Source organism: Phallusia mammillata, chromosome 6 (genome assembly GCF_965637545.1).
Source record: "Phallusia mammillata chromosome 6, kaPhaMamm4.hap1.1, whole genome shotgun sequence".
Classification (NCBI taxonomy): domain Eukaryota; kingdom Metazoa; phylum Chordata; class Ascidiacea; order Phlebobranchia; family Ascidiidae; genus Phallusia; species Phallusia mammillata.
This window is the reverse complement of record NC_137257.1, coordinates 11,590,538-11,611,936: the sequence shown is the minus strand read 5'-3', so window position 1 is coordinate 11,611,936 and position 21,399 is coordinate 11,590,538. Positions and strand designations below refer to the sequence as shown.

The 21,399-nt window shown below is 35.6% G+C and overlaps 1 long non-coding RNA gene across 1 annotated transcript; it reads left to right on the top strand.

Moving 5' to 3' along the window:
• The first annotated feature begins 2,680 nt into the window (after positions 1 to 2,680).
• LOC145233975 (uncharacterized) lies at positions 2,681 to 3,767 on the top strand. Its single transcript, XR_013861232.1, has 3 exons — positions 2,681 to 2,852; positions 2,916 to 3,020; positions 3,084 to 3,767. It is a non-coding gene; the product is annotated as an uncharacterized LOC145233975 (long non-coding RNA).
• The last annotated feature ends 17,632 nt before the right edge of the window (positions 3,768 to 21,399 follow it).

Genomic DNA, 21,399 nt, shown 5'->3' with positions numbered 1-21,399 from the left:
TATCTGTGTGGACTGCTTGTTGGAGACCTTTAATAGCGTTTCAATCTCCCCTCGTGTGAGGTTCCGTGCTGTAACCGGGGCGCGTTCACCGGACGTTACATGAACTATGCTATTAACTGAATTATGCTATTAAGTAAATTATGCTACTAAGTGAATTATGCTATAAAGTGAATTATGCTATTAAGTGAATATGCTATTAAGTGAAGTATGCTATTAAGTGAATTATGAATTATGCTATTAAGTGAACTATGCTATTAAGTGAAATATGCTATTAAGTGAATTATGCTATTAAGTGAATTATGCTATTAAGTGAAATATGCTATTAAGTAAATAATGCTATTAAGTGAATTATGCTATTAAGTGAATTATGAATTATGCTATTAAGTGAAATATGCTATTAAGTGAACTATGCTAGTAAGTGAATTATGAATTATGCTATTAAGTGAATTATGCTATTAAATGAATTATGCTATTAAGTAAATTATGCTATTAAGTGAACTATGCTATTAAGTGAATTATGCTATTAAGTGAATTATGAATTATGCTATTAAGTGAACTATGCTATTAAGTGAATTATGCTATTAAGTGAATTATGAATTATGCTATTAAGTGAATAATGCTATTAAGTGAATGATGCTATTAAGTGAATGATGCTATTAAGTGAATTATGCTATTAAGTGAAATATGCTATTAAGTGAATGATGCTATTAAGTGAATTATGCTATTAAGTGAATTATGCTATTCAGTGAAATATGCTATTAAGTGAAGTATGCTATTAAGTGAATTATGAATTATGCTATTAAGTGAATTATGAATTATGCTATTATTATGCTATTAAGTGAATTATGCTATAAAGTGAAATATGCAATTAAGTGAATGATGCAATTAAGTGAATGATGCTATTAAGTGAATTATGCTATTATATGAATTATGCTATTATATGAAATATGCTACTAACTGAACGATGCAATTAAGTGAATTATGCTATTAAGTGAATTATGCTACTAAGTGAATGATGCTATTAAGTGAATGATGCTATTAAGTGAAGTATGCTATTAAGTGAATTATGCTATTAAGTGAAGTATGCAATTAAGTGAATTATGCTATTAAGTGAATTATGCTATTAAGTGAATTATGAATTATGCTATTAAGTGAACTATGCTATTAAGTGAATTATGCTATTAAGTGAATTATGATATTAAGTGAACTATGCTATTAAGTGAATATGCTATTAAATGAATTATGCTATTAAGTAAATTATGCTATTAAGTGAATTATGCAATTAAGTGAATTATGCTATTAAGTGAACTATGCTATTAAGTGAATTATGACATTAAGTGAATTATGAATTATGCTATTAAGTGAACTATGCTATTAGGTGAATTATGCTATTAAGTGAATTATGATATTAAGTGAACTATGCTATTAAGTGAATTATGTTATTAAATGAATTATGCTATTAAGTGAATTATGCTATTAAGTGAATTATGCAATTAAGTGAATTATGCTATTAAGTGAACTATGCTATTAAGTGAATTATGCTATTAAGTGAATTATGAATTATGCTATTAAGTGAATTATGCAATTAACTGAATTATGCTATTATATGAATGATGCAATTAAGTGAATTATGCTATTAAGTGAATTATGCTATTAAGTGAATTATGCTATTAAGTGAATTATGCAATTAAGTGAATGATGCAATTAAGTGAATGATGCAATTAAGGGAATCATGCTATTATATGAATTATGCTATTATATGAAATATGCTATTAACTGAACGATGCTATTAAATGAATTATGCAATTAAGTGAATTATGCTATTAAGTGAAATATGTCATGAACCATTTTTCTCATGTTCTCTAATTGCCGTTCAAGAAGTCGGCATCTGGTATCAGCATTTCGAAGCTGAGTTTCAACTTCTGAAGTATCTTTATGTGGTTTGTGTGATGAAGTAAAGGTCTCCCTACTTGTCCATTAAATGAGGTAGTTTTATCCCACGTTCTTGGTGGTGTTTGCTGTGACGTGGTCACTATATCTTTGTAAGCACTGGTTTCTGCTGCAAGATCTTTCAGATTTTTCTCTGCCTTTGATCTGTCAAGTTCAGGGTTGTAAATCTTCTCTTGAAGGCCTTTCAATGCAGAGAGAACCGCTTGACTACTGCTTTCTGGAAATGCTTTCACTGGCTTTCCAGATGTAGTTTTGTCACTGTTTAAAAATGGCCTTGATGTTGGCGGATAGCGACGCGTTTTTGCGTTCGACGGCAAGCGACGGGGTATTCACACCAGACAGCGACTTGCCGTGACGGCGTGATTTCCTCGGTTGAAACGGCTGACGGCAAAGTTAAATCGGATTTAACTTTTCCGTCAGCCGCGCTAGACTGCTGGATGAAAAACTTATATTCGGCGGGTGCTCGACTTGTTTATGATACATTTCTGCCTGATTTAGGTCTTTTTGTTTGTAGGTGGGTTGTTTTATTGTTATTTACCAGGAAAATAAGAAGAGAGTCAATGAAGTACTGATAGTATTGGTACAAATTGTCTTGTTTTCATTGTTTTTTGACTGTTTTTAGCAAATTAGTTTGAAATGGTCGTTTAATATTTTTGTAAACAGTTTGAAATTAAATACTGAACAAAAACATACTAAAATTTTCTTACCAGTGGTTTAAAGAACTTTTATTTACAGCTTAATTTTTGTTTAGTCTTGGGCTGGTCATTTTTAATTTAACTGGTCATTTTTAATGAAATGATTTTGCAATTATGTAACCACGACTTTGCAAAAAGAAAAGTACAAGAGAGGTGCTGCTGTTGAAATCTTACCAGGAAGGAAACACTATTCATTTGAGCCTATATGTAGGTAGATTTTGGTATAAGTTCTAAATGTATTGCTCCTTTAACAACTTTGATTTGTTGCAGAAGTGTAGGAACTTTTCCTAATCTACATGTCTATGACTAATTCAGCAACTCCAGTGCACTTGTTCTATAAACTTCGAAAAGAAAATGTTGTATATGGATTTCCAGGTAGGTATACTTGAATAAAAATGCAGTTTCTACTGATCAACTGTTCCATATATATTTCCATAGAGTACAAGATATGAATTTGTGACATGTTTGTCAGACTATAGAAAGCAATTTCCCAATAAAAACCTCATTCAACATCACTGAGCAAAATCTACAAACTTCAGAAAAGTATGTAGAAGTTTTAATACAAGTTTTCTTCTCGCTTTTCACATCAAGCATCATTGTGATTGTGCAACAATGTACAAGTTTATGTACATGTATCTTTTTACATGGAAGCTGTTTTTGTATGTTGTTTTATGATTGTTTTCTTTGCGTTTCTGCAATCTTGTGTTTTCTAAAATGTGTTCTTTATGTTATTGCTATTATATTACCAACTTTGAAACATCAAGTGTCTGTAAAACAGGGAAGTGTGTTTCAACAGCAATGACAGAAGTAAACTGAAACCAATGTAGCTGTTGTAATTGTTTTTGGAAACATTTTACCGTGGAATGATGATCAACGTTATATTTTGTCACAAAATAAACTAAACGGAATTTTGTAGCAACTTTCTTAAAACGTAGAAACACTAAATATGTCGAGCACATTGACCTAGTTTTCTTTGCAACAAAATCGTCGACGGCAACCGCACTGCCGGTGTGAAGGGCCAGCGTCGCGTCAAACGTTACGCGTGTAGCGGTCATGATATTAATGTGCACAAAGTTTATGTTTAACGTTAGCATGTTGTTTGCAATAATGTTGCACAGCATGCAGGGGAAGTGTTTAACCTCTTTATAACTGGATGTAAGTGTTGGTATTTCCGTTCTCATGCAAGTCATAAGATATTTTGAGTCATTTGGTTATTCTAGATTCTAGAATGTTCTGCACAAACATAAGGTGTTGTTCATCTTTACGCATACTTCCTCTTGTTTATACTGTCGTTTCCGTTTCAAGTTTCAAGTAGAACACAGCCGCTCGTACTTGAGAAGAAGCATAGCAGCTCGGTTAGAGAGCGCTATGACATTATAAATCGCACCTTTGCCATAAAATGAATTCTATAACTTAAAGAAAAAAAGGTTTTACGCAATAGCCAATATTTTGCTCTACTATATATAGCTTATTTTCGACTTTGTGGCCGGGGAATTCTGGGGTGAATTCTGGGTCTATTCTTAGACTATTTTTGAGTCTTCTATTGTATCCCATGTGGATGTGTAGCTGATTTGAACGTTCACCTTTAACGTTATTCAAGAATACAAAGAAAGAAGAGATATCTGCGTGGCTGTTAATCAGTCAGCTGTTATTGAGATGCAAAGATCAGACTCACCAAACAATTTGCAATGAACATTATAGTTTACACTGTAGCCGCCTTTAACAAGTCGTCATCGAGGCAGGTGCTGCTACACGCGCAACATCCGCCAACAACCGCCGGCGCTGACAGCGCTAGCCGCCACCAGGGCTGCCACTGAGAATTTTAAGATATCCCAAGATTTGTCCAAAAATCCCAAGATAACCAAAAAATGGCAAATACACAGTTTAAATCCTGGCAACATAATCTTTATTATAGTTACCCCAGGTCCCAGCCATCACGTACCTTTGAAAATACGCTAAGAAATACCAGAAAAATACAAAAGAAAAGATATTTTTTTGTACATTTTTTTTTACTGGCACATGATTCATCGAAAAGCCTGTAGTACTGGCCTGACTCACTAGTTTTGACAGGGAATTGCCTCGAACATAAAAATGATGAAGCACTGTTACGCAAATCGTTACATGAAAAGATTATTTTTGCAAAAGGACAATTTTTGTTCGCAACAATAGTATTAATTGTATCGTAATCGTATTAAACAAACAATTTCAAAAAATCCCAAGGTTGAAAAAGTTTTCCCAAGATCCCAAGCTCAGCACTGAAATCCCAAGATCTTGGGAAAAATCCCAAGGAGTGGCAGCCCTGGCCGCCACCGTCAACCGCGTCTGGTGTGCAGAGGGGGCCCTTTAAAACATAAAAAAGTATCGCATGTATACCATGTACACAGCCTACATTAGTACATACTAAATCTTTCGCATGTACCCGGGACTTTCCCCAACTTGTATTGTAAGCAACGGCATGTACTTTACTACGCAGTTGCAATGCTATAACTATACATACATGAGGTACGAGTTTAGTTTTGTCTTGGTCTACAGTTGACTGATTTAGTGAGTATGGTTTAGGCTGAATGTAACAGTCTTTTTGTGTTTTACTGCTGCAACTACTATCTAAAGACTTTTTTCGTACAGGATGTTTATTACATGTGTTAGGCAAACAAGGGTATAGAAAACTAAAGCAAGCAGTGTTTTATTTCAACATCCTTTATTAAAGAATCAGTTCACAGTTGAACATGCAAAAACAAGCAAACAACAAAATGAATGAAATTCAAATCTCAGAACTCTAAAACATTGATTTGTGTTTTCCTGGCTTTTTATCAGCTTGATTTGGTGGCAATTTTATGGTCATGGGTCCTTCAGAGAATGTGGAAACAAACTTGGCAAAGTTTGGTCCATTAAAGTTGGATTATACAAAGAAGTGTGATGATGACTTGCATTGGAATTTGGCTTTAAAGTTTGTTGCTAATCAGTCTCAACTTTTATCTTACTTTCTAATTGATTGTCAGCTAGCAAAGATTAGTGCATTAGAATGGAGAAGACGCAAGTCTAGTCATCATTGATGATAGGTTCTGGAAGTTGGTCAGTGTGATAAAATATGATTTTTTTCTCTCCTTGCTGGTCCACAAGCAAGAAATGGTTTGGAATGCATATGCTTTATGCAGTACCTAGTATTGTCTATATTACAACAAAATAAGTGCTGCTTTGTTGTGCATTTGATAAAGTCCTTTTTGATTCAGTAGTTCTGCGGCATACATATCAACCTCTATCTGCTGTGTTTCACCTTTTTCTGGTACTAATGCGTTATGATTGTCAAAAAGTATTCTTTCCTTTATCCCCACTTGTTTTACCACATTATTTTCCTTGTCTGCTAACTAAATTTAGTATGTTTTTGATGTGTATTTGGTATTTTTTACTGCACTTTCTGACTAAAAATTGAATAAATTATATTATTACCTATCTGCACGTCGTTTATGATTTTAATGCACTGACATACTAGTGGACATTTTTTGGAATTTTCTCCTGTCAACTATTCTGCATTGTTATATAGTTCAAAACCCGTTCAGCATCTGTACAATACTTTCCACTTATGGACAACTGATACATTATGCAGTCATTAGCTGATGTTCTGAAATTAAATTTACCCTTGCCATCTGTGCAGTACTTGCAAACCTAATTCAAGTTTCCAACAAGTATTTTAGGTTTTTAATTTATTTTAATTACAATTTAGTCTTTGGGGTTACAATAAAAAAATACAAAGAAGCACCATAAAAAACACAAAATATTATTGATAATGTCAGCAAATGAGTAAACAGTACAATCATAATTCACAGCTGGAATCTTTGTACTGCTACTAGGACAACAGTGTCAATAAACTAAAACATGATAACCAAATAGGTTTTCAGAAAAACTGTTGGACTTGTCTAGCAGTAACTTTTTTAAACATTTATCTTGAAAGTTTAGCTGAAAAATAGAATCACGAATTAGTTCAAAAACACATATATCCTGCACCAGAAAGCATAGTAAAGTGTACACACTATAATTAATACAATTAAAATTAACACCAACTCTGTTACGAATCTGCTGCATGAAAAACAATGAGACTAAAATACCAGACTTTTAAAATGAAGTTAATGAAATGACTGTCTGAACTTGTGTAACAAAAACAGCAACAATGAATGATTTATTATTGATCGCAAAAACTTTACCAATCTACAATACAAAGTGTAACACAGAAAGTAGTACATTTTATAAAGTAAAATTGTGCCTGAAGTGGAGCATTGATCAGTTTCGTAAAGCAAGAGGTTGCACAAAGTACTGACTTTAAACCAATTACAACCACTTCACCAGTCAAACTCCTATCAATTTTTATCTTAATTTTGTTGTTACACGCCAATTAAACTAGTGAGCCTAGGTCTTTTAACTGCAGCCACATTTTAACAACACTACTTGGTACAGTCTACTTCTACTAACATTTGATTTTCTTAAAATACAAGTTAGGGAAAGTCCCGGGCACATGCGGTAAACGCTTATACATGCTATAAATGCTATACTTTATGTTTTAAAGGGGTCCGTGCAGAGCCCTTTAGTGTCTTATTCAAATAGAAATACAAAATAGAGAGTTTAGTTAAGCTAATAACACGAGAAAAGGATAAAAAGTATACACGCACGACTAGCATGGTCAGATTATGACACACATTTAAATTATCCATATATGAACTAGTATACTCTAATCCACTGTAGTTATCTCACACACAACTACTTTTACAAGAATAAACCCTATACAATACAAATTAACAGTCATAACTGACACAAAACGGAATTACGTAATAACTGTAAGCTGCCTCGTGTAAAACGTACGGTAAACGACACCAAAGTATATATAAAACACAAGTAGTCCAACCCATTGTTACGCGATAGAGCCGCATGGACGCCATTTTGTGTCCAAATTAATACAGCAGGTATAGGGAAAAACACATAAATTGTCTGATTTTTACAAACTGGTGGGATTTAACGCGAGTTTGATAGGTAAAATCGAATAAAACTTTTGGGTTCTAACATTTGAGCGTGATAATGCACGCTGAACGCAAATATTTAAAGTTTACATGAAAATTAAGCGGCCAAATTTACATGAAAAACAGCAATTTAGCTTTTAATATTGCGTTGAAATGTTAGAACCCGAAATTTTCATTCAATTTGGAGAATCAAATTCGCGTCTATGCTCTCCAGTTTGAAAAAATCAGACAATTTATGTGTTATTTTTCTCTACCCACAGTATCATTTTGGACACAAAATGGCTACATAGGCTTTATTGCGTAACAATAGGTTGTATAACTTGTGTTTTATATAGACTTTGAACGACACGAGACACGACAATCACCACGCCACAACTAATAGAAATCGATATTGATACGCTTCACTGCATCTTGACCACAGCAACCATGAAACATAAAGAGGTAAACTGGCGGCGGGCAGGTTATAACGCACAAGGTTACTGTTTCGTTTTGCAGTGTGTGTGCGCGCGTAACAATACCTGTTTGTTACTAGTTGTCTAACAATGCGCGTTTAATACAGAAATAAAAATCCGCGTCTCAAGAAAACACAGCGTTCGATGCTACGTGGTAACGTGGGAAGTTTCATTTGCTTTAATTGTGTACCTAATATGCAAGGAATTAACTAACAACAAAAAGTCGAATGTCGTGAGATATAAAAACGTTTTTACAGTAACATTTTATTTCAAATTTAAAAAGGTCTTTAAAAGGGCGGCTCCCAGTGGGTTTTTTCTGTGACAATTTGAAATTGGTCCGAATAGTTTTTAGAGTGGCAAAGGTTGGCGACCCGTGATATATGTGCTTATTGTTTCAATGATAGTGAGAGTAGTAAGCTTAGCCAAATAAACTTAACTAAACAGAAGCTTACACAGAAAGTTAATTAACAAGGATCAGAGTATCGTATCTAACGTTTTCTCGTGTCGCTGTCCGTGTGAATTCCGAATATTCTAAATTTATTCCGCAATAGAAGTAATTGGATCGCAAAAAAGGTTGACCCAACGGTTCTCAAATTGGGGTCCGCGGTCCTTTAGGGCTCCGTGAGGCAATTTTGCGGGGACCGCAAAAAGCTGGAAGTAATTCTATATTTTAATTTAGCAACTAAATAAGTTTAAATAAAAGTGAAATTGAGAATCGACCGTTTCGATTGCCAAACAATAGGCTTTATTGCATGCCAACTAACAAAAATATGTTCGCGCACAATGGTAATGTTTTTGTCTTGTCTGTAATGTCAGATTTGATCATTGTTATGCAGAATTTTACATAACTACCTAAAATCCTGCAATCAATTTTCCTTTTTCTGAAAAACACATTCAGGCTTAAGGACACTGATCTAGAAAAAAGCCTGGATAGCGCATCCAAGCGGAAAAGTGAAGCCTACATGGAGGGTACGGCGGCCATGTTGGAAGGAACACCTGCGTTAGGCCGTGGCAGCCAGAGCGTTATTGTGACTCAATTCAGTGTTAGTACAAAGTTTTTACAGGGAGGTAAATATTTTTATGTTGTTTTCAGGTCGTATTAAATCTATTGCTCTTAATATACGCATATTACGCAGTTCTGTGGAGAGAAATTGCTGACGTCGTCGGATTTATATTTTAGCTATTTCACCTACGTAGGCATTTAGCAGCAAAGATATATATTTATGCAATTGTTAATCTTTATTTTATCAAAAAAGAGACAATTTGACAAAGATGCAACATGCAATGAACCCCCCAAAAAACTTTTATTGCAAGTTTTAAACCTTAACTTTGAAGATCAAAAAAACTATTTTGCTATACTTTTTCTGATGTCGTCTCCAGTGTTTTTTTGCAAAAGATTTTGTGGAATTTAAATATCATATTTATTAATTTAAATTTATGATTGTCCAACAGGGCATCCACATGAATGGTCAACACTTTGGAATGAGGAACATCCATCAACACTGACAATGATTTTGTTTAAGGCATTCCTTTGCCTTTTGGTAATTTGCCATCTGTAGTGACAAGCATGTACTGAAATCTCTTATCTGGGTCCTGGCAGAGGGTAGTTACCCTAGATCAGGGGTCGGCAAACTTTTCAGCGCAAGGGCCGCATTCAAAAGTTCTTAATCTTATGGGGCCGCATAGTATTTCAAAAAATAACTGGTGTAAAGAATTGGGTTTATTTGATGTATATACCATTCAAATCCGCTTAAAATGCTCAGATTAATAATTTCTATCTTGGTGCATAAGTTTAGCTGAACGGAGCTAACTGTTTATGACGTCATAATCGAGATTGTGACGATTGCCGTGTCTGTTTTTTTGCAATGTTTGCAGACAATAAGCGGATAAAAAGCCTGGCGCATGTGGTTCTTAGGATGGTAATCTTTTTTTCAGTCTCACGAAATCCGTTTTTAGCAGTTTGAAAATCAAAATATTTGGCAAAATAGTTTTTGTTACGTCACGACAGCCAGTACATGTATTTTAACATACATGGTCACGGCCGCACAAACTCGTCTCCGCGGCCGCAGGTTGTGCACCCCTGATTTAGCTCAAAATATTAACATAGTATATTTTCAGCTATGTGCAAATACGTTTGTTGTCACTTTGTTTGCACAAACATTGGTTGAAACGCAACAATTGTAATTGTTCAAAAATAAACAAGCATTTGTTGCAACATAGGCTGCACCACGTTTTTTTGTTAATATATTCCTTGCGCCAACATTAAACAAAGCGAGCCGCATTTAGTATCCATCTTAAGTGTGGTGTGGTGTGTGTTAATGATTCTAAAGCCGTGTTTAATGTCCGTTTGCAATGTACTGCAACGACCTAAACCTGATCCAAAGTGACCAAAGTTTTGGCGTCAACAGTACAAAGTGGGCTGTATTTGAAAACGTGAATAGTTTTTACTTTTATCGAACGAAGAAATTGTTTCAAGTGAATATGCGCATGATAACGTGGCAGAAACAGCAGGCTAATGCACGTAAACACCCCGGTATTTTTTAAAACTACGCCTGTGGTTATGATACTATTCAGCGTTGCTCGGTAACTTTCTGTTTAAAATTTCCCAACATTTGGCGGGCCGCATGAACTCCTTTGCCGGGCCGTAGTTTGCCCACCCCTGCCCTAGATGATGACCTAAAGAGACCCCATCATTTCAAGACATAAAGCTATGGTGAGATGGTGAACAGGGTAAACTAAGTGCTTCAATGGAAATGAAACAAAGTGCTGTTTTTTGACCATCTTTCTCACATATCCTCCAATGCATGAAAGTGCTGTTGTTTTATTGACCGACAATGTTTGTATTGCTGGAACATCTGCACAATCGTGATCATTTTGGAGTGGATCCCAGTCTTCTAAATCATACTTTCTATTTGTTGCAAAATGTGAAATTCCCTTATTTCTGATCCTGCTTGTATTACTTGATACATTTAAAATATTCGTAGAATCTTAATTTTTTTTCTGTGATGATGCTTCTCTGTAGAAGGCGCTTGCATGTTGCTTTAAATAGCTGGGTTGTTGTTGAAGCCCGCAATAGAATAAAATATTTTTGTAAAAGCTCTGAATGGAATTTAGAATGTACTTGTAGGAATTTGTACATTGACAAATAATTTTAAGGGTGAGTCATTTTCGTGTACTAAATCTTAAAATATGCCTTCAGTAATTTTATTGCAAGTCAAAAATTCATTGAAGTCAGTTTTTCTTCTTGATTAATGCAATTGTGTGTTATCAGGCAATTTTAGACCAACAATATATAAGCACTATCTAGGAATGATTCCCATGATGCCTTATTAGAAATGTGTAGGGGTGATTTAAAGTAGTGATGCACCGAACCCGCCTAAAAAGGTTCGGGCCGAAACCGAATAATTTCGGCCGAATCAGGCCGAACCTAAAATCCTGTTCTTATGGATGTTTTCAACTGAACCTTGTGTCGTTGATGCGAGTGAAGTGAATTATGACAAATTACACCATCTGGAAGCTTTACTAAACGTGCAATATTTTGCAGACAAAGTGGCTCGTATTTTACAGATACAACAATTAGTTAATTTATGACGTTTTGTACAGGTGAAAATGCTAGTTTGGGCATTAATTCCATGCAATCAAAAAGTTCGGTTTCGGCCGAATTTTCAAAAAAGTTCGGGCTGAAACCGAAACATCGAAAAACAGCGTATTCGGCCGAAATGTTTCGGCCAACCGAAACTTCGGTACATCACTAATTTAAAGCCATGGGCTAATAGATTTTGGAAATTCATTATTTTTCTTTTAACCTGAGGAACTTACTGTCAGGCAGTATTAATCTTCCTTTTATTGGTGCCATTTAACCTGTTTCAATTTCAGTTGTTGCTTAAATATGTTCTCATTCTTTCATGTATTACTTTTAATGTTCCAATTCATTATTTTAATACAATTTAATTATCACCTGCTGTATTGGTTAGTCTTTATTCATGGGGAAACAGCATCCTCTCTTAGAGTGATAATTTGGCTAGTATGGTTCATATATTTTTCTTAAAAATGGTCCGAGCAAACCAGAGAGTGTTTGCTTGGATTTCAGGTTTGCCTGCCAATGTTATTTATCCGGCCTTTCGACGGTCGGACTAAGATGCAATGCTAGGAGCAAATGTATTAAACCTGTAATAAAAATGTGTGTAAAATAGTAAGGAAAAAATTGAAGTTCATGTGAGTTTGATATTGAGATTAACTTACCACTTAGATCAATAAACCACATAACCAAGTGATTGTATACTTATTAATCCCGCCTGAAATCGAACCAGGGTCCTTTGCCATAAAGCAAATGTGATAAACCACTACACCACAGGATTTGACAAAATGTATACATCACTTGGATAAATCGTTAAAAAAAAACTACTACACCGTGAAGAAGGTCTGCTTGTCTTGTACAATTATTTTATGTGTTAAAGATCTGTAGTTATATAACAAACACTAATATTCCAAGCCAATACAACTAAAATCAGCCTCAGTTGCCATCACTATAACTCCAACAAAATGTCAAAAATATATCCCACTTGTGAAATGTACGGGAATATCTGGGCTTTGTACAGCTCTCTCCATCATCACTGCCTTTGCCGTCACTTCTACTTCTACCTTATTAGCGTTTTTTGCTGCAACGGAATGCATAACACTGTGTTCCTGCTTTGCCCAGTGTACCAGGAGATCCTTCCAATATGGCGGCAAAACCTCCACACAGGCTTCAAAAATCCCCTTATCGTAACGCCTGGTTGCGCTATCCAGGCTTTTTTCTACATCAGTGCTTAAGGACCACAAGCCCTCGAAATAATGGCAAAGAGACCGTTTAGAGAAAATAACGAAAAAGTTTGAGAACCACTGGGTTGACGCAACTGAGATAAATTTTGTCAGGGATTGTGTATCATAAAATATGGCAACCCTACAGTAGCATGTAGTGCTATTGCCGACTTTTTGGCATCTTTCTTTTTGGCAATGCATTTATGTTAGTTGTCATACAATAAAGGCTATTGTTTAGCAATGGGGGGAAAGTCGATTCTCAATTCTACTTTGATTTAAACTTATTTAGTGGCACAAACTGACGCCAAATAAGATTATAAAATTACTTCAACCTTTTCGCGGTCCCACCAAAAGTGGGTAGATACTTTAACAACAAAAACTAGCGGCACTGGAGTCCGGTTCACTTTAGGTCAAATGACAAATAGTTTATGAAAGTTTATTAGTGTTGTTTAAACCACTAGAATGCAACTGTTGCTGTAGTGTAGTGCAAAAAACAATGCCTCATGCGCGTGATTTTTGGGTTCAAATCCCGTTTAATTTTTGTGTTTTTCTTTTTCTTTTTTTTGCAGACTTGTAGAAATGCCTGCGGTTGGGGCTATTCGGGTCAGGTGAAGGTTTAAAATCATAAATAACTTCAAAAACAAGCTTTTTCAAACATTTGACCTGACGTTACCTTCTTGACCTAAAGTGAACCGGACTCCAGTGCCGCCAGTTTTTGGTGTTAAAGTATCTACCCCAAAATTGCCTCACTGACCCCAAAAGGACCGCGAACCCAAGTTTGAGAACCGCTGGCTTGTACGGTCCATGGTCTTTAAAAAACGTAAAAAAGGCACCCCTGCGCAACAGAGCGATACATTTTCTGGTATATGTTACTTGACAGTTGACACAACACTTGTCCTATAAATTCCATTGTCCATGTGTGTTATGATGTCATAATAGGAAAAACAATCATAATTGTTCTTGGCCAAATTCTGGTGTGATAAACAGGTTGCACTTGTATGGAGGATTGTAAGAACGGTTTGAGAAACTTAAAAGTATTTTTCTGTTGATTAAGGATACTAAACCTATTTGCCTCCGTGAACTCCCTGAAACCAACTCACGGATCCCTTGAGGGTCTGCGAACCTCATGTTGGGAACCACTGACCTAAACCTTGTTGGAATGGATAGACCAAGAAATAGGTCCGTTTCTCAACCTGGCTAGCATATTTAGCAGATTAAAAAAAAGAGTTTCGCCCAAACCAGGACTGATCAGTTGTGTCAGTTGAGTTGCAATTTTCGATCAGACTTAAATTAGGCATAGCAAAAAGCTACTCTCGCACCACCTGAAAAGTTCCGGCGTACCACTAGTGTTACGCGTAACACAGTTTGATAACCACTGACTTAAAGTAATAAAATAACAATTGTTAGCGCATACTTTCATCATTGTTCTTGCCTTGTTAGTGATGTAATAAACTGCCCCCAAAGCATCCTCACGCGTGTTAATCTTACGAAACTAACACATAGGCGGTGAGTTTTACAAAAATGAAAGGTGGCGGATGTGAAATATGACGTCACTTATGTTTGCAACCACAAGAACTCAAACTTAAAGCCTAACAAACTGCCCATAGAATGCAACGTTCGTCAAAATCAGAAGAAAAACGATATGTTTGAAATAATATTTAGTTGGCAATTGCAACACGTTGCTGTAACGTTTATCATTCGTTTATAGCCCTAACCGTGAGCAATTTTGGAGATATAACGTTTTAAATATAAAAAAGTGCTCTTTGTGCCACCTGTCGAAAATTAGATACTTTTGGCTGTCCCGAGAGGAATCAAAGAGCCGTATGCGGCTGCTGGGCAGTGGGTTGGCGACCTCTGCTGTATTAGTTATTACCCTGTGAATAATTATCCCCATAGGAGTATTTTGACGTATCTGAGGCGGTGATTACAATACCATTTTTAAAATTTGCGATGTCACATTTAGTACTTCTTGTTTTTGAGGAAACTTAAGCCGCATTGTTTCAACGCAAGGAATCTGATTGGTTGAAGTTAATTAAAATCATCAACTAGAAAGGTGGCTTTCTGATATACTTCCATTTTATATATTCTAAGCTTATGTCCTATTTACCAATTTACTATACGCATCATTCGATCTACACTAGGGTTGGTTCGGATATCAATAATTTCCACTATCCCAGTGGTTCTCGAACTTTTTCATTATTTTTTTCAAAACGGTCCCTTTGCCATTATTTCAAGGACTCGCGGTCCTTTAGCTGGAATGTACAATTTCAGAAAAACGAAAGTTGATTGTAGGATTTTAGCTAGTTATGCCAAATTTCGCATAATAATGATCCAAAGACTGCTTGTGACATCACAGACAAGACAAAAAAGCATTACGATTGTGCGCGAACAATTGCATTTTTGATAGTTGTCATTCAATAAAGGCTATTGTTTAGCAATAGAGGCGGTCGATTCTCAATTCTAATTTGATTTAAACTTTTTCAGTGGCACACACTGACGCTAAATGAGATCATAGAATTACTTCAACCGTTTCGCGGTCCCCCCCCCCCCCAAATTGCCTCACGGACCCCTAAAGGAACCCGGACCCCAGTTTGAGAACCGCTGCACTATCCGGATAACGGATATATACGGATATTTTGAATTTATAGCTATCCGGTTAACCGGATAATAATAAGTCTATTACAAAATCATCCAATAGTGCCACAGATTTCATTTTAGTGTTCATAATTGTACACCATATAAAAAGAACGATAAAAAAAAGTTCTGAAAACGAACGATACATCAGTTGTTTCACATATTGCCTTACAGTCAAATCTCAGAATTCATCCTTCCGAGCGAATCACCTTACAATGGATACATTTTCTATTTTATTAGTGTGACTTCAATTCTCTCGTGAATTTTAACACCAGTAGGAAATATGTAGCCTACAACAAAGTAAATATTCGTATTAATTAGGATAAACATAAATTCGCCTGTTGCATCTATCACTGCCATATAAAATTATGTTAAAATGCATAAAACGCTTACGCAGCACTATTCTTTTGTTATCCGGTTTACCGACACAAAAATATCCGGATATTGGATAGCAAAAAACTCTTCGGTTAATCGGTTAACCGGTTATCCGTTAACCGTATAATTCAACCCTAATCTACACATATGATTGTTTTTGCAAGCAAAAACGAATGGGTCCCCACACGCTTAATTGTTTGTGCAGATTTTCGGTAAACAAATGTTGTGGTTATTTTTATATTTTTTTAACGGCAAATTATTAGAAGCATTAACCCAACTTTAAAAAAAAAATGTCCATATTCTTTTTGTATTAATATTGTCATATAATTACAAAAACAGTAAAAAAAGAACAAACTTTCAATTTAATCTCTTGCTTTGATATTGTCGTCCAAGGTCAGTTTTTAAACACAAATTTTCCTAGAAAGCCTCAACAATTGTATATAGATGCTATTATAGCATAATTTATAATAAATTAAAAAGCCATCTGCTACAAGGGTATACATAACAAATTGTTTTTTACTTAACTTTGTTTCGCAAAACGAGTACCATTGACCTGTAGTAACCTATCACGGTGCATGCGCCAAACGACCATTTAATGACCTTTTGATACCGTTTTTAATAGCACGCAGTCCTTAGTGTTCAACAATACCGTTTTGCCTAATTTATGCATGACTTAAGTATGGATTCTTGAATTGATTTGTCAAAAATAAAGACGCTACGGTATGACGAAAAATCGTTCTTAACTGTGTTGTAATATACCTACAAGAATTGACCTTTAGTGACCCATGGTGTTGCGGCGGCCAAACTGACAACGAGAATTTAAAGACCATATATCGCGGCTTTCGAAAAAGTCAAGTTTTCCTCTTTATGTTGATCAACAAAGTTTTGCTTGACATATTCGAACCGAAGCACGTTTATCGAGTTTAAACCACATCGTAGGTGTGAAACCTTCGCCAAATCTGAAAACGTGATAACTTAATAAAACGACATGGCATTGCTGTTCAAAATCAGCTGATTTCTAATCACCGAAACGACTGTCTCGTAAAACATCTGTCCGGACGTCAAGTTGAGCACTCACGCTGCATTCACCCGCCTTAATCGTAAACCAGTGAGTTACTCCCTTGGGATTTATATCTGACTGGCAGTGTATAATATGGACTGTAAAGGTAATCATTTGGCCGATTAAGGCAAAAAAATCTTTTAAATTCCTTACAATGCACCAACCAACAAACCATGAAACTCCTAGATCAGGGCTACTCAATTAGTTTTGTCATAGGTCCACATACAAAAGGTAAAAATCAACGAGGTCCGGACACATCTGTCAGAAATGCAAATGCAACATGTCTTAGCCAATTTTGGTTGTAACTAATCGCGGTCCAACATACCGTATTTACTCGATTGTAAACCGCCCTCGATTGTAAGCCGCATGTTGAGGTGTTAAAAAATAATGTAAGCCGCCCTCGATTGTAAGCCGCACCCTGAAATTTTAAGTTGGAATTGTTTCTTAACACATCCTTCTGTTGTTATATGGTATGACTATTTGCCCATATCTGTTAGTTACGTTGATAACTGTACCCAACAGAACGTATGTCGACGTATAATCTGTACATGGATACATGTTTTGAACCCCAAATAATTTAAAATGTTGGAATGCAGAAATAATTTCGATATAAAATTAAAATATAAGCCGCCCTCGATTGTAAGCCGCCCTCGATTATAAGCCGCACAAACGGAAGCTAAAAAACAATATAAGCCGCGGCTTACAATCGAGTAAATACGGTAAACACATTTGTTCAAGCCGAATGTATGTCAGCAAAACAAAAGCTTGTATCAGCAGGCACTAAACGTTAATTTACTCTTTGCGAAAGTATATTGGCACAACATACAAAACACATTTTATCTAGTCTAGTTTTGTAGGATCACTTTGGCAATGATTCAAAATTAGTTTATTACGTCACAGATAAAATTATGCGCAAACAATGGCCGTTTTGTAAATTGTTTAGTGCAGTGGTTCTCAAACTGTACGTCGCGACGCCCTGGTGCGTCGCTTCAATTTTCCAAGGGCGTCGCCGAAAAGTTCTGTTTCGTGGCTTTTTGTTGTTGTGTCAATAAACCCAACTTTAAAAATGAGTTTCCTCATTAACATTTATTTACTGGTGCGTCGCAAGTCCAGAAAAACTTGTCCAGGGGCGTCGCAACAAAAAAAGTTTGAGAACCACTGGTTTAGTGAAATAATAGACCATTTTTTCGTCACAGTTGCTAAATCTGACCTCACTTATGATTTTGGAAAGGCTTTTCCGGATAGTCTAGCTGTCGTAATCCCCCAAAAATCGCAATGCGGACCCCAGTTTAAAAACTGCTGCTACATTTCAATGATTAGGTAATTACCACATAACTGATAGTGTATGTAGCCGTAATAAAAATACTGTCGAGGTCCACATCCAACGCCTCAAAGGTACGGATATGGACTGCGGTCCGCCATTTGAGTAGCCCTGTCCTAGATTATGTACTTTAGTTAGTACAGTCGTTTTCAAAATTTTACGTTTGGGGGGCCTGTGGGTGAACCGCTGGGTCATTCGGGGTCAAACTTTACGAGGATCAAATTCGGATTAATAACTAACATCTGTCCAAATTTGAATCACTCTTTCTTGACCTAACGAGCGTTACAAACCAACGTTTAAAAAAATTACGTTTTGGGGGTCTGTGGGCGAACTGCTGGGTCATTCGGTGTCAAACTTTAGGAGGATCAAATTCAGATTAATAACTAACATCTGTTCAAATCTGAATTAATTTGAAGCACTCTTTTCTGACCAAACGAGCGTTACAAACAAGCGTTTAAAAAATTTACGTTTTGGGGGTCTGTGAGTGAACTGCTGGGTCATTCGGGGTCAAACTTTGGAGGATCAAATTTAGATTAATAATTAACATCTGTCCAAATTTGAATTAATTTGAAGCATTTTTTCTTGGCCAAACGAGCGTAAGACAGAAACAATAAAAAAAATACGGACTAAAACAAGATGTGTCCCCTTCATGGAAGGGCAGTGGCGGCTCGTGCCTAAAATTTCTGGGGGTGCTGCTCCAACTTTTAGCCTTTATTGAACAAATATAAGTTGGCAATATATAGAAAAGCCACATTTCTAGATTTCCAGCCATTGTTTTGCGCACAAAAACAAGTAATACAAATCTTTAGCAACTCCATTGTGACATAATTAGCAACTCCATTGTGACGTAATTTTCGTTACGCATTAATGTACACGAGTGTAAACAGCAGACGGTATCATTAGGGAATTTTGTTTACTTGCACAGCGACGGAACCAACTCAATAACATGCAGTAATAATGTGGCACAAAAACACACGTGCCACAGACCCAAAACAAAGCGGTTGTAAATACGGTAAAACACAACAACAGTATATATAAAAAATATTAATAAATGAGTCAAAAGTATTTCAGTTGGACAACATTTAAGTAAAACTGGTTATAACAATGACTACTAACTAACATACTTGCTATTCAGTCATTAATGTGGTGATGTATCATTTAAGTATCTTATAGCTAATAATTGCCACACACAAAAATAGTCATAAAGCTTTTTATTTGCATCATAACTGACAAATTCAACAACCACATTACATTTGTGTCAGAACTTGTTTAATTTTGTGTGTGTACAACTATTAATTGTTTGTAAGTTTCTTAACTGCTAAACTTGCTGCTTTATTTGGTGGCAAATAGCCTATAATTCCTTTTTTAAGTACAAAACTCTACAAGCTTCGAAAATCACAACACTCACACTTAAATTTAAATCATATTATTAAACCTTGTGCTTCTATTTTACAACCAAAATGAATCATAAAGCTATAGTTTAAGCAAAATAATTAATAACTTCTTCCTTGATTTCCAAATGACAACCAAGAAACTGTTTTTTTTCTATGCTATCACTGCAAGTATTTTTGGAAATAATGGTGTTCCTTAGAAAAGTTTGCATCCTTTTCAGTGTTGACAAGAACCGTTTTGCCTTTTGAAACCGTTTTAGATTCATGAAAATTGCTGGCTAACTGGCTTTCCTTTAAAAGTTTCAGTAACTTTTCTAACAACAGGATATGTTTGGTGGTCACTAATATCTCCCCTGTACAATGTTCATTTTTAAGAAACATTTCCTGTAAAGCAATTTAGCAGCTACTGTTTACAGAAACATAACATGTCCATTATATCAATACACAAGATTGCACTTGGTTGCAAATACTGTCCACATGGTGTGTTAAGAAACCAAAACTTGAAATTGTCATCACTAAGGTATTTCCAAAACTTGAAATTGTCATCACTAAGGTATTTCAAAATTCCTGTTGCTTGTGTTGTCATCACTAAGGTATTTCAAAATTCCTGTTGCTTGTGATGCCATCACTAAGGTATTTCAAAATTCCTGTTGCTTGTGCAATTGTTTGTTCTGCATTTAATATTGCCTGAATTTCAGTGAGGCATTTAACTTCACAGTCACAAAGCTATTGTTTCTTTGTTAGCATTAAAAACTAAAACTGAGTAGTTCTTGTGGTTGCTTATTCCTGCATGACATATTTGGAATAGCAGATGTTTTATTCCAGTTTTCTTAACTTTTTATTCAGGTTTTTATTATAAAGGTTAATCGTGACTTTTCAAAGTGTTAGATGACCTTTTTTTTCAAGGTGGTATACCATCTATAGATACACTTTCTAACTCAATGATAACTGCAAAAAACTGAAGCCCACTTACAGTCATCTTAAAAATTCACGACTAACCTTCAAACAAATAAATTAAAAGATGCCAAAATAATTATTTAACTGTACTCACTGTCGAACTTAATATATCAAACGGGTTTGGTTTTGGAGCACAATATAGACCCGGAACAGACAACACAACTACAGCGGCCGGTTCACACGCTACGTGATTGGTGGAGCTGCGCGAGCCGCAGCACCCTGTCGCCTATTTCGCCCGGCATTTAGCTTTCCCAAGTGCGCATGCGCACAAGTGCAAAACGTCATGAAACGTCACGATTCGTCATGAAACTGGAGCTGCAGTTCCACCATAGATAACATATTAATGTCATAATTAAATGAAAAAAAATGCCGATTAAGGCAGAAATTATACTTAAGAATGAAATAAGTATCATGAAAGTTATCTGTATTGTTGTGGTAGGAATATTAGGTGAAAATATCTAGGGGGTGCTGCAGCTCCGCAGCACCCTAGCACGAGCCGCCCCTGTGGAAGGGGATAATAACCAACGTCATCCAACCATTTGCTATACCCTTACGGATATATATTTGTTAATTAATTTTAATTAGGTCCCCGATACTTATCTAGCATTTACAAAGATTGTTTCTGCAAGCAGAAACGGAAGGTTCTCAAATACGTGTGCCAACTAGAATAATGGTTTTCCTATATATTGCCAGTTTATATGTACTACATCATATTTAACGATGTATCACATATACCATTTAGAATATTTCTAATAGAT